The sequence below is a fragment of the Buteo buteo genome, chromosome 4 (assembly GCF_964188355.1).
Source record: "Buteo buteo chromosome 4, bButBut1.hap1.1, whole genome shotgun sequence".
In the NCBI taxonomy this organism is placed as follows: Eukaryota; Metazoa; Chordata; class Aves; order Accipitriformes; family Accipitridae; genus Buteo; species Buteo buteo.
In genome coordinates this window covers 62,421,839-62,434,299 of record NC_134174.1, presented here as the reverse complement: position 1 = coordinate 62,434,299, position 12,461 = coordinate 62,421,839, and positions in this window count along the sequence as shown.

The following is a 12,461-nucleotide window of genomic DNA, read 5'->3' as shown; positions in this document are numbered from 1 at the left end:
ATTCATCTCGTATCTCTTTCTTGCTAAGTGCAGGTAGATACACGCTCTTGAGTGAATAGGATATGCTCCACTTGTGAAGTGTAGAAGCAGGTCAATAGACAACTTTCAAAAGGAACCATTTAGGATAATTAAGCAGCACATACACACCAGCAAGAGTTTATTTTGTATTGGAAGGCATGTGGTTAGGGAAACAATAGCAGTTTTTCCCCTGGAGAATGTTAATTAAATTGAACACCCTGGAAAACTGAACTATTCTTACCACAAATCTATAAATCAAACTGTTCTGTTTGCTTAATATAATGCTTTGCTATTCTAGTCACACTGAAGTGGGCCAGCCGCACAATGCCAAGATATTTCCATGATGAGCACATTAGAAACACTGATTGACTATAGATCTTATGGATGTAAGGCCAAACCCGTATCTCATTTACTCCAGAATAACTAAGATCAAAATCTGGCCCACACTGTTCAGATTAGTACATAAATAACATGAAAGGTTTGTGAGCTCTCTAGCAGATGCATTATGTACTTGTTATTTGTACTATAGAAGTCCTTGGCAGCTCTAGTAATGGACCAGGACTTCACCATGCTAGGTGCTGTACAAATACAGAGCAAAAGGATTTTTCTTTCTGGTTTGCCAAACTAGCTCGAAAATACCTGTGAGCAGATACTCATCTCCCCTACTTATCTTACTTGAATGAGAGAGCAACAGTCTCTGCCAGAGGGTACCGGAGGGCAGGCATTAGCAGGGTGGTCGACTTGGTCCCCTCTTCTTGGAGGCTAACGGGGTTCTTTTCATTAAGGGGTATTCTAACTCCGAAGTTCATATTCCCAGTTTTTATACCCTGGGGCCAGATTTTCAGCTGGCATAAGCCGAATTTCCCAACCAGACTGAGGCTGGCAGTTGGGGATTTGGCCAGCTCAGTAGCAGTCCCTGGGAGCATCACCCCCAGCAGGGCTCAGTGCCGCGGTGGGTCTTCAGCTGCCGCTCAGATCTGTATCGCAGGCCACGTCAAAATAGACTGCACACACGGGGGCCAGTGCTCATGTTGTCCTTGCAATCCTCTGGGTTGATCCAGAACACGAGAAAATATTTTCATGTTTTCTTCAGTGGGCTGTGACTCAGGTTCCTATGGAAAACCCTTGCCTTTCCCATTACACACAGTTGTTACTCATTGGAAGAAAGGTCATTTTAGTTCCAGCCTGCCGACTTGCTATCTACATCTCACTTTGATGCTAAACAGAGTTTAAGGAAGGAAAAGATCTGAAATTTCAGGTTCTGAAAGGAGCTTTGCATGCGCTGAGGACATGAGTTTAATACCAGACTGTGCGTTCTGCAAAAGCAGTGCACCGGAGTGAGTGTGTGTCCCTGAGACAGTGGCAAGTTTTAGGAATGGTCATGTACAGAGAAACAAAGGAGCCACACCAACCTTCGCATGGTAAATCACTATCTGTACAAATCAGGAGTGGATTAGTATCTCTGGAAGCTGTTGTCCTTAAATAGAAATGGTCCAAGAGATGCATAATTGGTAATGGTCTTTGTGGTATACGGAAGATTTTCTGGGCCATGTATGCATCACAGAGTCTGTATCAGTCAGCAGCACAAAAAGAGACCTGGACTCAAATAGCCACAGGAATGTAGTATCAGGAGGACATACGTGTACCCTGAGCACCTTAAACTCACCAGTGGCATGCCTGCTGTGCCGTTAGCTGAAAGGGTTCTCACTCTATGGTCACCTGCATGGCATCCCAGCAGTGAATGTAAAGGCTTCTGAGACCGGTCGTGACACAAGGCAGCCTCATTTATCACAATGATGTCTGTCCTGTTCATTGAAAAATCAAAAAAGGCAACTTCTTCCAGCAGTCTTAGCATGAGAGCTAAAAGCTCACTTGCTGCCTTTCAATCGTACCTCATCCCTGGGCCAGAAGAGGAACAGTTTCCAACGTTCGACCTGATGGCTCCATTCAGAAGAGCAATCTTATGTTGAATTAATAGCCCTGCGGTGACAATGGATAGGCAGGAAAAGACAGATATTTTGTGTCACCCTAAAAAACTAAGGAAAAATGCCAGTGTGGAACAAGGGCTATAAATATGTGCACAGCTCTTTCACAATTTACTGGTCTTCATTTGTAAGATAAAATGTAAAACCTTTATTTTAGAGCATGTAGATTTACTGGTCCTTAATGTATAGCCCAAACATGCTACATATACCCACTGGAATGGTTTAGCTGCTACTGGATTGCAGTTATTTCTTGTAAAAACAGACAGTTCTTCAGCATTAAAATAGTGTCATGAGATGCACATAGCTGGAACTTTCCAAAACATGTAATTTAGTCTTTTTAAGGGAGTTATTTTTAATTCTGCCATGTATTAATATTTTGGGCTTTCTCACAAGATTTGCAGAAGTATGTTATATTAAGGGAAAGGTCTGGTATAAATCACAGTTGTACAGCCAGCCATCAGTCACATTACAGGAAAAAATGAACACTTCTTTCATTCTCGCTTTTGACCTCTCCAACATTGTATTGTCCCTGCTAATGAGCTGAACATTTTTGCTGATTTGTTATATGTAGCAAATATAGAAGCAATGAAACCCATCTGTGTAATTTATTCATTGATTTGGACTCGAATCCAAGTGTGTTCTAAGTAGCTCTTGTCTGCGTGCATATGTGTGAGAGAGAGAGAATAGCTCATCGGCAACGAAAAAGTCCTAAACTTACCTGCTTGAAATATTTATGAATAATGGAAAATACCCTGAATCTCCTTGTGTGTGACCCAGCAGCCATTTCAGAAATGGTTTACTGTTGAATAAGGACCACCGGTCTCAGTCCTACATTTGTGGTAAGATCAGAAGATCATTTTTTAGGGACGTCTCCTGATAATCCTTTCAGTTTAAAAAAAAAAATCGAGGAAGGCTGGAAAGCTGCAATAAAATAAAGCAAACTCAAACACACTTTATGTCCCCCGCTTCGTGCTGGAAAAATACATCATGATGGTAGCTCTGTGGGTGCCTTCTGATTGCCACTTTCTGTAAAACAATTTTAATCTGGGGGGAGTTGTGGTTTCTATCCTGAGCTTTTCAAAACACTGCTGATTCCAAGTCACCTGTTAAAAATGTTTCCCTTCAAGCCACCCAAGGGCCTATCTCTTCTTTCAGACGCAAAGTAACCTTGTGAAGGAATTGTTTTTAAACAGTTGGTTTCAGCCTGTTTAAGTTTCTTTTTTACACCTCCAGCCACTGTGGATATTTGTTCCAGGATCCAAGGGTTGTACAAAGCCTTCCACCCAAACAGTCCTGCCTGCGGGAGCGGGACGGCAACTCCTTCCACCCTTTATTATGAATGAAGGAGGGAGGCTTCTGCGAGCCAAGTTTCTGGAGGGGTAAAGGCCTGCGTGTACCTCCCAAACTTTCCCATCGCACAGCTGCTTTCTGGCTGGGAAGTGCAGAGGCAGAGCTGCTGAACGGCACTCACAGCTCTGCAGAGACCCTCTGCTTCGTCCTTCCAACAGTCTGGTGCCAAACCTTATGTGATCCAAATGAAGGAAGGGAAGAAAAAAATCCCCCAAAACTGGGAGAACAAATTAAACCACGGACAATATATTACACTCAGCGAATGGAACAACAGTCTGATCGAAACTGAACTGAGACAGGGTTCCCTCAGAAGCCCTTCTTTCTTGATGAGTTGAACATTAACAAGCTGACCGGGTCTGAGATAAGTCAAAGACTTTTTCCTCCATTCCGCAGCTTTTTTTTTTTTTTGCTTGTGGGTTTTTTTTTTCCCCTGGCTGAGCGCTGGTGGCAACAGATTAACAGGTCACCGGACTGGGTCTGAGAATTGCTGCCAATTACCTCGTCTCTGCTTGTTGCACTACAGTCTAATGGCATCATTTAACATGCACTTCTCTCCCAACACCCCAGCTGGTGACACCCAATAAAAAGTGTGATTGATAGATAAGTCTGCCTGGGTCCATCCGGGGGGGGGGGGGGAGCGCGGCTCATCATTTCAGGGGTAAATGCCCTTTCCCCTTCCTTTTAGCTTCTTCCCCATCCAGACAGCCTGACCAGGAGCCTGCAAAGACTCCTTGCTGTGGGAAAGGGGGGGATCAAGCCCTCCGGCCATTCAGCCGGCTCGCCAGGGAGAGAAGGGAGAAGCGTGGCCGAGCCCCCCCCGGGGAAACCGGCCCCGACCCGGCGCTTCCCTCCCGCACCGGCTGCGAGTCGCTGAGTTTGAGCCTCCGCTGTTCCCCCCTCAGACAGCAATTACGGCGAGAAACATCTGAATCAACACAGCATCATTTACTTAAAGAATTGACAGCCCTTCCACTTGAACTGGTTTAAATTAGTCGACGCCACATTCTTTTCCTCCTGTGTGTTTTGTTTTCTGCCTGGGTTTTTTTTTTTTTTTCACCCCCCTCTTTTAAATAGGAATATATAATTGCAGTAATTCACCCAGCTGAATGCGAAACAGTTCAGTGGGGGAGCGGTGGGGAGGGGGGAGAAGAGAAAGAAGCCGAGGGCACGGCTGGAGGGAGCTGCGCACCCGCGGCCGAGCGCTCCTCACCTTCCGCGGGAGGCTGCGGAGGGCTCCGCAGGTGCGGAGGACCCCGAGCATCCCCGGCCGGGCAGGAGCCGGGGTTGGAGGGGGGAAAGGCCGGGTCCCGACCGGGCTGAGCAGTGTTTCCCAGCCCCTGGTTTCCTTACGGGGCCTTACCTTCCGGACATGTGCAGATGGAATAGCGGGGACATTAAAATCAAATTACATACACGCATAAAGACAGAGCCCTTCGTTGGCAGCAGGGATGATTAAACGGAGCAGCTCGGGAAACCTCCTGTATGAATATTTGATGTGAAATGATGCGATTTCCCCCCCCCCCGAAGGTACAGGAGCACTCCTTAATTAAACTGGTGTAAACGTTGCCTTTTACTCCTTTTTCATTTAGGTCACGGGGACGAGCGGGGAAACCGCCCGACTTTTACCCTTATACCCGAAAAAGCAGAAGCGGCCCCGCATCCCGCGAAGGGGTGACCCGGCCGGGGCTGCGGGTCCCGCAGCTCTGGCCGCATCCGCGGGGGTGGGCGCAGGGACGCGGAGCCCGGGGAGATGCGGGAGCCGGTGGCCGGGACCGGCGAAGCTCCGGGGAGGGCAGGGACCGGCTCCGCTCTGGCATCTGCCGGCCCCGCATCCCACCGCCGACAATCTCCATCCTTTCCCCGCAAGTGTTGGGGAGCGGGGGGGGGGCGAGAGAAGGTTAGTGGCCGGTGTCCCACCCCCCTGCCCATCTTTTACCCCCGTGCCCACGGCGGAAAAAAGGCACCAGAATGGCCTCAAAGTTGCTTTTCTGCCCACCGACGGCCGAGGCCGGGGAGGGTCGTTTCGGGGCTCTCCCGGCAGCTGCGGGGCGGCGGGGGCGGCTGGAGGGTCCCTGGGGGGGTGTGGGGGGGGGTGGGGACACGGACACCCGGGGCTGAGCCACCGGGAAACTTTGAGCTGCAGCTGCAGCGGTTTCCATGGCAATGAGCGGGGTGGCAGCGGGAGGGTGGTCCCCGCCACGGAGGACAGGGCTGCCCACCCCGGGCAGCCCCCCCGGCTCCCTTCCTGCCCTGCCGAGGCCAGGATAGGGCCCCTGGGTAAGTAAAACACCCACCCGGGTGAGGAAAGAGCCCCCCTCGCCGTGGGGTCACCCTGCCCGCCCTGCCGTGCCGTGCCCGCCGCCGGTGCTCGGCGCTGCACAGGAGCGACCGCTCCTGCCGCCCGGCCGGGACTCTCCGCTTTACCGAGCGGGGCCCTTTGGGGGTCGGCCTTGATTTGCCAGGGAAAACCGACAGAACAGACCGACCCCAACCTCTCAGGACTTTGCCACAATGGTGAAAAGAAAGCGGATTTCCGAAAGCCCTTGACTCTCCCCAAGGCAAATTGGCGTGAATTTCCCAGCCGGTCCGACGCTGAACTCACGACCCTTCCCCACACTCCTTCTGACAATGTCCCTGCGACACTGTCATTCAGTCCCACACGGCGACCTTGGCTTCCCCTTCCACACATGACATTTCCCTCTCTTCCCTCCTTCCTTCCTTCTCTTCCTTTCTTTCTGCTTTTCCTTTCTTTTTTCTTTTTCCTTTCTCTTTTCTTGTTTCTATCTTTTTCTTTTTTCTGTTTCCTCCCTTTCCTTTTCTTTTTTCTTCCTTCCTTTTTTCCTTCCTTTTCCTCTGTCTCTCTTTTCTCTGTTTCCCCTACCTCTCTCTTTCTCATTCTTTCGCTCTTTATTTCTTTTTCTCTTCCTTTTTCTCTCTCTTTCTTCCTTACAGATTTTAGTCAGTGCTTTTGCAAGGACCTGGCTTCCTATTATTTTGCATTCCCCGGGAATTAAAATAAAATAACGTTATTCTTACGTAAAGACCTTTTCACGTTTTATTGGAACAGCCGTTACTCTTCCAAATCCCGTCTTCCCCTTTCGTCCCTTTTCCATGACTCTGAGCAGTGACATTTGGCAGCCCACGGGGAAGCAGGTACGGTTCGGGCTTACAGACCGCTTCAAAAAGGCAACGTGTTTGCCGGGACAAGAGGGTGACCCAGGAGATAACTCTCTAAAGAAGGCTGTATAATAATTTGGATCCTAAACATCCCATCCCGGCAAACGCCGCCTCTCGACATATGTATGCCAAATAAAATAGCCGTGATCGGGCGGATTATAAATGAGATCACAGAAGAGTTTATCTGGGAATCTCTCACTCTCGCAACCCACAAGAATGCACTTTCTTCCCTGCCTCTGATACCAACTTGCTGATCTAAAGATAAAATAAGAGCCCTGGCTGTATTCTCCGGCCTTACGGAGAAAGTCAGGACTTCGCGCTTTCTGGGAACACAGCAAAACCGCAAAAAGGTTGTTCAAATACTGATAAAGCGATGAGTGAAACCCACAAAAACACGGGAATTCAGCAACTTCTTACTACGTAGAGGCTTGGATCAGCTGCTGCTTCCAGACGTTCGGGACTTGACAGATGAGTTTCCACATCTTATCTGAGTTTGTTTGGGGCCAGGTCACCAACACTCATTCAGTCAACACTTTCACTCGGGGACCGAAATTGTTTTGAATTCCTCCTGCGCTTTTTTTTTTTTTTTAACTTTTTAACTAAAAAACACAATTATATAGGGGGGGGGGGGGGGGGGGAAAAGGTGGTGAAGCAGAGCATCGCTGCTCTCTTGTGCTGTTCCTTTCCTGCCTGGGAATCGCTGAGACTTTCCAGAGCTCCGGGGGTCAGACGGGGGAGAGCGGAGCTGGGAAAGAGGGGGCCAGCAGTGCCTCCTCTCCTTTCCAGGAAAAGACCCCCACTTGTAAAAAGGTAATCGCAAGCAAGAGGCTGGCTAAGCCCATGGTTTCCTGGGGGGGCTGAGGAGGGTGGGCTTTCTGCCCCCCTTCCAGTCCCCAACGCCTGTTTTGGGGCAATGCGGGAGGCAGGGAGAGCCTTCGCTCCCACTTTATGGCCAGGTTGTAAACGCCTCGCGGAGGTTTACTCACACTCAAACGGTTAATTAAGAAAATATTAAAGGGTCCAGCTTAAACCGACAAAAGCCAGGCAGCTCGAGCAACACGGTGGCTGCAAGCCGCCCTCCCTGCCCCGGAGCCTCCGTCCCTCCATCCCCTCCTGAATTTGGGACCTCCCGAGTGTCTGACCCCCTCCTGCGAGCCCTTCTCCTCCTTCTTTCCTCTCAGGGGGCTCCTGCTTCTCCTCTCCTTCCTTTCCCTTCCCGGGGCAACCGGTACCCAGTGCCCAAATTCTTCCCCGCTGCCTCCCTCGCCCACCCCCGCCCCGGACCAAACTCAGCCGGGACTCGATAGTTTTAGGGGTTTTTTTGGAGCACTCTCCCCAGAATGGCATAGAAAACAGCCACCCGCGGGAGGGTGTCACCGGATCTGTGGGGAGAGCATCGCGGGGGGGGGTGTGGGGTGATGCCCCCGCCTCTGCCCGGCCGGTGCCCACCACCCCGAGCGGAGGACCAGGACGTTTCTACCTGTCCGGGTTAACGGGCCGGGTTTCTTCCCATCTCCCAGGGATGGTGCAACCAGGAGCGAGAAGACTTTTGTGTGTGTGTGTGTGTGTGTGTGTGCCTGAGAGCTCCTTGGCTTTCCCCAGCTCCTACCTCTGCCTGCTCCTCATTATTTAACCGTCCCAGAGAAAAAAAAAAAAAAATCGGTCAGTTTTTCTGTCTGTCCAGCCTTAGGGAAGGAAGAAGGATTAATACAGGCGAGGCGACGTGCGGAGCGTTGGTGGAAAAGCGTGGACTTTGTTTCAAGACATCAAAAAGGAAAGACAGAAAAGGATGGACACTACCTTCCAATACACTTTAGTTAGCTGGTGACAAAAACTCCGGGCATGCACTGAATGCATAATTACCCCCAACTGAAATTCCCTATCTAATTTGATATTTGGTGCTCAGCAGAAGCTAGCCTTCGTAAATAATATACAAAGTAAGAAACCTAATCCAGCAGGCTAGAATGTTTAATTCATCATTATGCGAGCTAATTGGAAGGTGATTATATGGTAATTGCTCATTAGTGGTGTATATTTATCGCTGTACCTTATGTCAAGGCCATGGGAATTGTGTAGAGTCTGTTCTCTCATTTCAAGGATCAGTTTCAGAAGCAGGAGCAAAGCGGGCGAGATCAAGTTCTTCCTGACGTCAGGTCCAGCCGTGGGCGATGGAGAGCGGGTCTATAAATGCTCGCCCGGAGCCCCCGCAGCATCCAGGGCTCCTACCGGGCCGTGCGGGGGAGAAGGGGCTCGCCGGGGCGGCAGGGGCCGAGGTGGATGGAGAAGGAGAAGGAGGAGGAGGAGGAGGAGGAGGCAGAAGCAAAGGCAGAGACCGTTTTGCCTTGCTCCCGGGCCGGGGAAGGCACCTTGCGAGAAGGGTTGAGCCCCGGCGGGAGAGATGTTGCCCGCAGCAGGGGGACCCACGGAGCTGGGGCGGCCACGGACCCCCCATTCTTCCACACACACACACACCCCCCCACGGGTGGAAGAGGGGACCGAGGGGGCTACCGGCAGGGCTCGGTCACAACCGACGGGTCGCCTTCCCTGCAACAGGCGCTAATTGCAAAAGGCCAATTAAAAGCGAGCGGAGGAAGGTGATTAATGGCCCTTTCGCTTTCAAGCGTGGCCCACGGCCTGAGAGCGTGTCCCACCAGGAGAAGGGATGGCGAGGAGAGAGGTTACGGCTCGGGGTCAGGAGGTTCTCTAAACTCCCGCGTCCCCCTCGCAGCGGGACCCTTTGGAGAAGTAAATCAGTTGCAGTGTTAGCTCCGAGCAGTTCTGAACCGCTGATGGACACGGGAGCAGGGGCTGGGAGAATCCTGGTTATCAGGGAATCCGGTCCGGCCGGAGCTCTTTTCCCTATTTCCTACGAGGCGGGTAGATAGGCTGTGTGCTAATTAGGGGGGACCGCTAATTTCCGCCAAGCCCTCCTAAGTAACAGCGCAATCCATCAAAAGGGGGGGGGGGGGGCGGACAGGTAAATAAACAGCATTTCGAAACACAACAAAGCGAGGACTCCAAAGACCTCTGGCCTCGTGGTCCAGCGGCAAAGGGAGAGCTGCGTGGGTGCGTGTTTGCGCCAGCGTGGGAGGTGCAAATCACACGCCGGGGCAGCCGGTGGGAAGTGGCCACGGAGGGGCCGGGAGGCGCCGGCTTTGTTCGAAGGGAAAGGGTTAAAAATGCAAAGCCAGAAGGGCCAGATCCTGGCCGCGGAGCGGAGCCGGGAAGGAGTTGCGGCGGAGCGCGCACCGCTCCGCACCGCACCGCGCCCGCGGGCCGCCCCCGCGCAGCGCTGCCGCCGGGCAGGGCCGGAGGGGCGGCCACGGGTGGGGTGTGGGGGGGGTCTCCCCTCGGCCTGCAGCCCCCCCTGCCCAGCCCGTGGGTCCACCTGGCTAAATCCCCGGCGAGGCGCGGAGAGCAGCGGGTTTTCCGCGGGGCCGTCCGTCCTCCGGGAGGTTTGGGGGGGGGGGGCGGGCAGCAGGCCTCCGGCAGCCGGCACCGAGATTTCCTTCGAAAGAGCAGTAAAAAATCCGCCCGAGTCTGCAATTCGCCACCCGAAATACACCCCCTCCCCTCCCCCACCCCTTCCAGTTATTTAATATAAAATGTATTTTTAAACACCCGCTCGGATAGCATCTCGCCAATATTTATATTTCCACGTTGCCTGGCATCCACTGTCCCACATTAGACTCTGCCTCTCTCTCCCTCTCTCTAATCCTGCCACTTTAAATAGATGAATTAATAAAGCAAATGAGGGTCTAATAAGCTGACTGTCCTGCCTATTGAGGCAGGGGGAGAGAGACTAGAAAGTGCGCCAAATTTGTTTGCAGTGGATCAAGGCTAGCCGCCTTTGCTTCACTTTCTTTATCTTAATTCCGACTTGAAAAGATATAATTATCTAGTTTGAACAGAGCTGCTATCAAATCCTTCTCTAGGCAAGGCAGGGGAGAGCTGGAGTGGATTGCAGTGTTCTGAGCCGCTTGGTGCAGCCGGAGATAGGGAGTAATGAAGTTGTGGAGTCCTGAGATACAAAGGGCATTAACCTCATTAGCATGAAACCTTTTCTTCTAACCATTGTGGGACCCTTTCAGACTCCTAATCCCCCCTATTTTCAAAGCTTGGTTTGTAATAAAGCTTTTAGGGGTTTTTTTCAAAGCTAATGGCATTCTCTGAAGATTTTATTGCTGTTACGCTACATAGGACGCTTAATTTTTTCCCTCTCTCCCTCTCTTCCCTCACGGTTTAAAAAAAAAAAAAAAAAAAAAAAAGGAGGAAAAAAAAAGTATATGGTTCCTGCAGAAATAAGCCTTTTATCAAGATGGGAAACAATTTCTAGAAAGGCCCAAGTCTGCTGTTCAGCCGCGATCCGTTTAATGTTTGCCCATTTGCATGGGTTTGAAGTGGAGCGCAAGCCAACTTGGGCGAGTTAAGGTGAAATGTGCGCCCTGCTTGCTTTCACGATCTGCACCATCAGCTGTTCGAGGAGGGGGGAAACGCAACGAGAAGTTTACCTTGGGAATAGCTCTACTAAATAATTAGCCTAGGTTTAAATGGAAGGGACTGCATTGCGACATGCGTCCTAACCCTGCCTGGGCCTCTCTCATATTTGTAGCACTAGTGAATGGAAAGTCACCGGGATTGTGAAAGGAGCAATGTTTTAAAAAAAATAAGATGGGATTTTAAAAAAAAAAATAAAATTTACATAGTACCCGATAGAGCCAACACGTGCACAGAATGTCTAATCTTAACTTTTCAAGGCAGGATGTTTAACAAAGCTCGTATTTTCGCGATGCATTGTAACTTCGCCTTATCACAGTGTAAAGGGTAGTCAGATTGTCCTAAATTATGTCCAACTAGCCCCCCTGGATCCACGGATTAAGAGATTAAAGGAGACCACTGGGCAATGCCTCCTCTTTCCCCTTCATATTCCTGGTATGATAATTGCCTAAACTGATTTGCACTTTCACAAAAGCTTGCAGGATTCTTTGTAGCTCGAACAGAGCAGACGAGGTTTCTCTATCAATGGAAATAAAACTGATTAATGCAGTCTATCAGGCTAAGGAGCAAATGAAGCATGAAAAAACAACTGTGTACCCCCAGAAAACCAGCTAGTTTCCTCAAGGACCCAGAGCAACTTTTTTTTTTTTTTTTTTCCCCCTCCACGTCTTTAATGTCAGAGTTTTACCCTATGCCCAGGATCGCTCCCTTAGAGCGGCGGGGAGACAGGCAGCTGGGTCCCTGCCTCCCAGGACCTGCTCCTCACCGCAAAACGACCTGGAGAGGGAATTTAAAAGACGGGAGGGGGGAAAAAAAAAAAAATCCTCTCCCGCTAAATAAAATACATATTTTTGCCCTCTTCCTCTGAGCGGAGCGCGGCTGCTGCGGACCAGTTTCACCCTCCCATTACGAGCCGGTTCGCGCTTCAGTTTCTAACCAGGGAAGGGGTTGGGTTTGTTGTTGGTTTTTTTGGTTTTTTTCTAAAAAAAAGGTATTTATTTACAGCAAGTGGGTCTCTGCGGCTTATTTTTAGAGGTCTATTAACCAGCCAGCGAATTCATTAAGAAAACGCGGCTCTGGCCGCAGGAATGCGCGGGGCGGCCGGGGGAGCGCAGGCTCCGACCGCGGGGGCTCAGCAGCTAAAAACAAGGGGAGGGGGGGAAACTACGGGTTTCCGAGAAATTTGGGGGGAAGGGGAAAATATATTGCTTAAAAATTTAGGGCATATTGATAAATCTTTATTGACAAAATATTGACAATGACATACTTCTTGGAAGTATATAGTGTGTTAGAATTCTAACAAATTAAACACAAAACACAAAAATATTTACATTCTGGTATAGGAGACATGAAGGAAACATTTGTCACTTCTTTTAGTAGCTCTATGATCTCGGAATATTATAAGGTCAGTGCTTGAAAATTGCCCCAATGGAA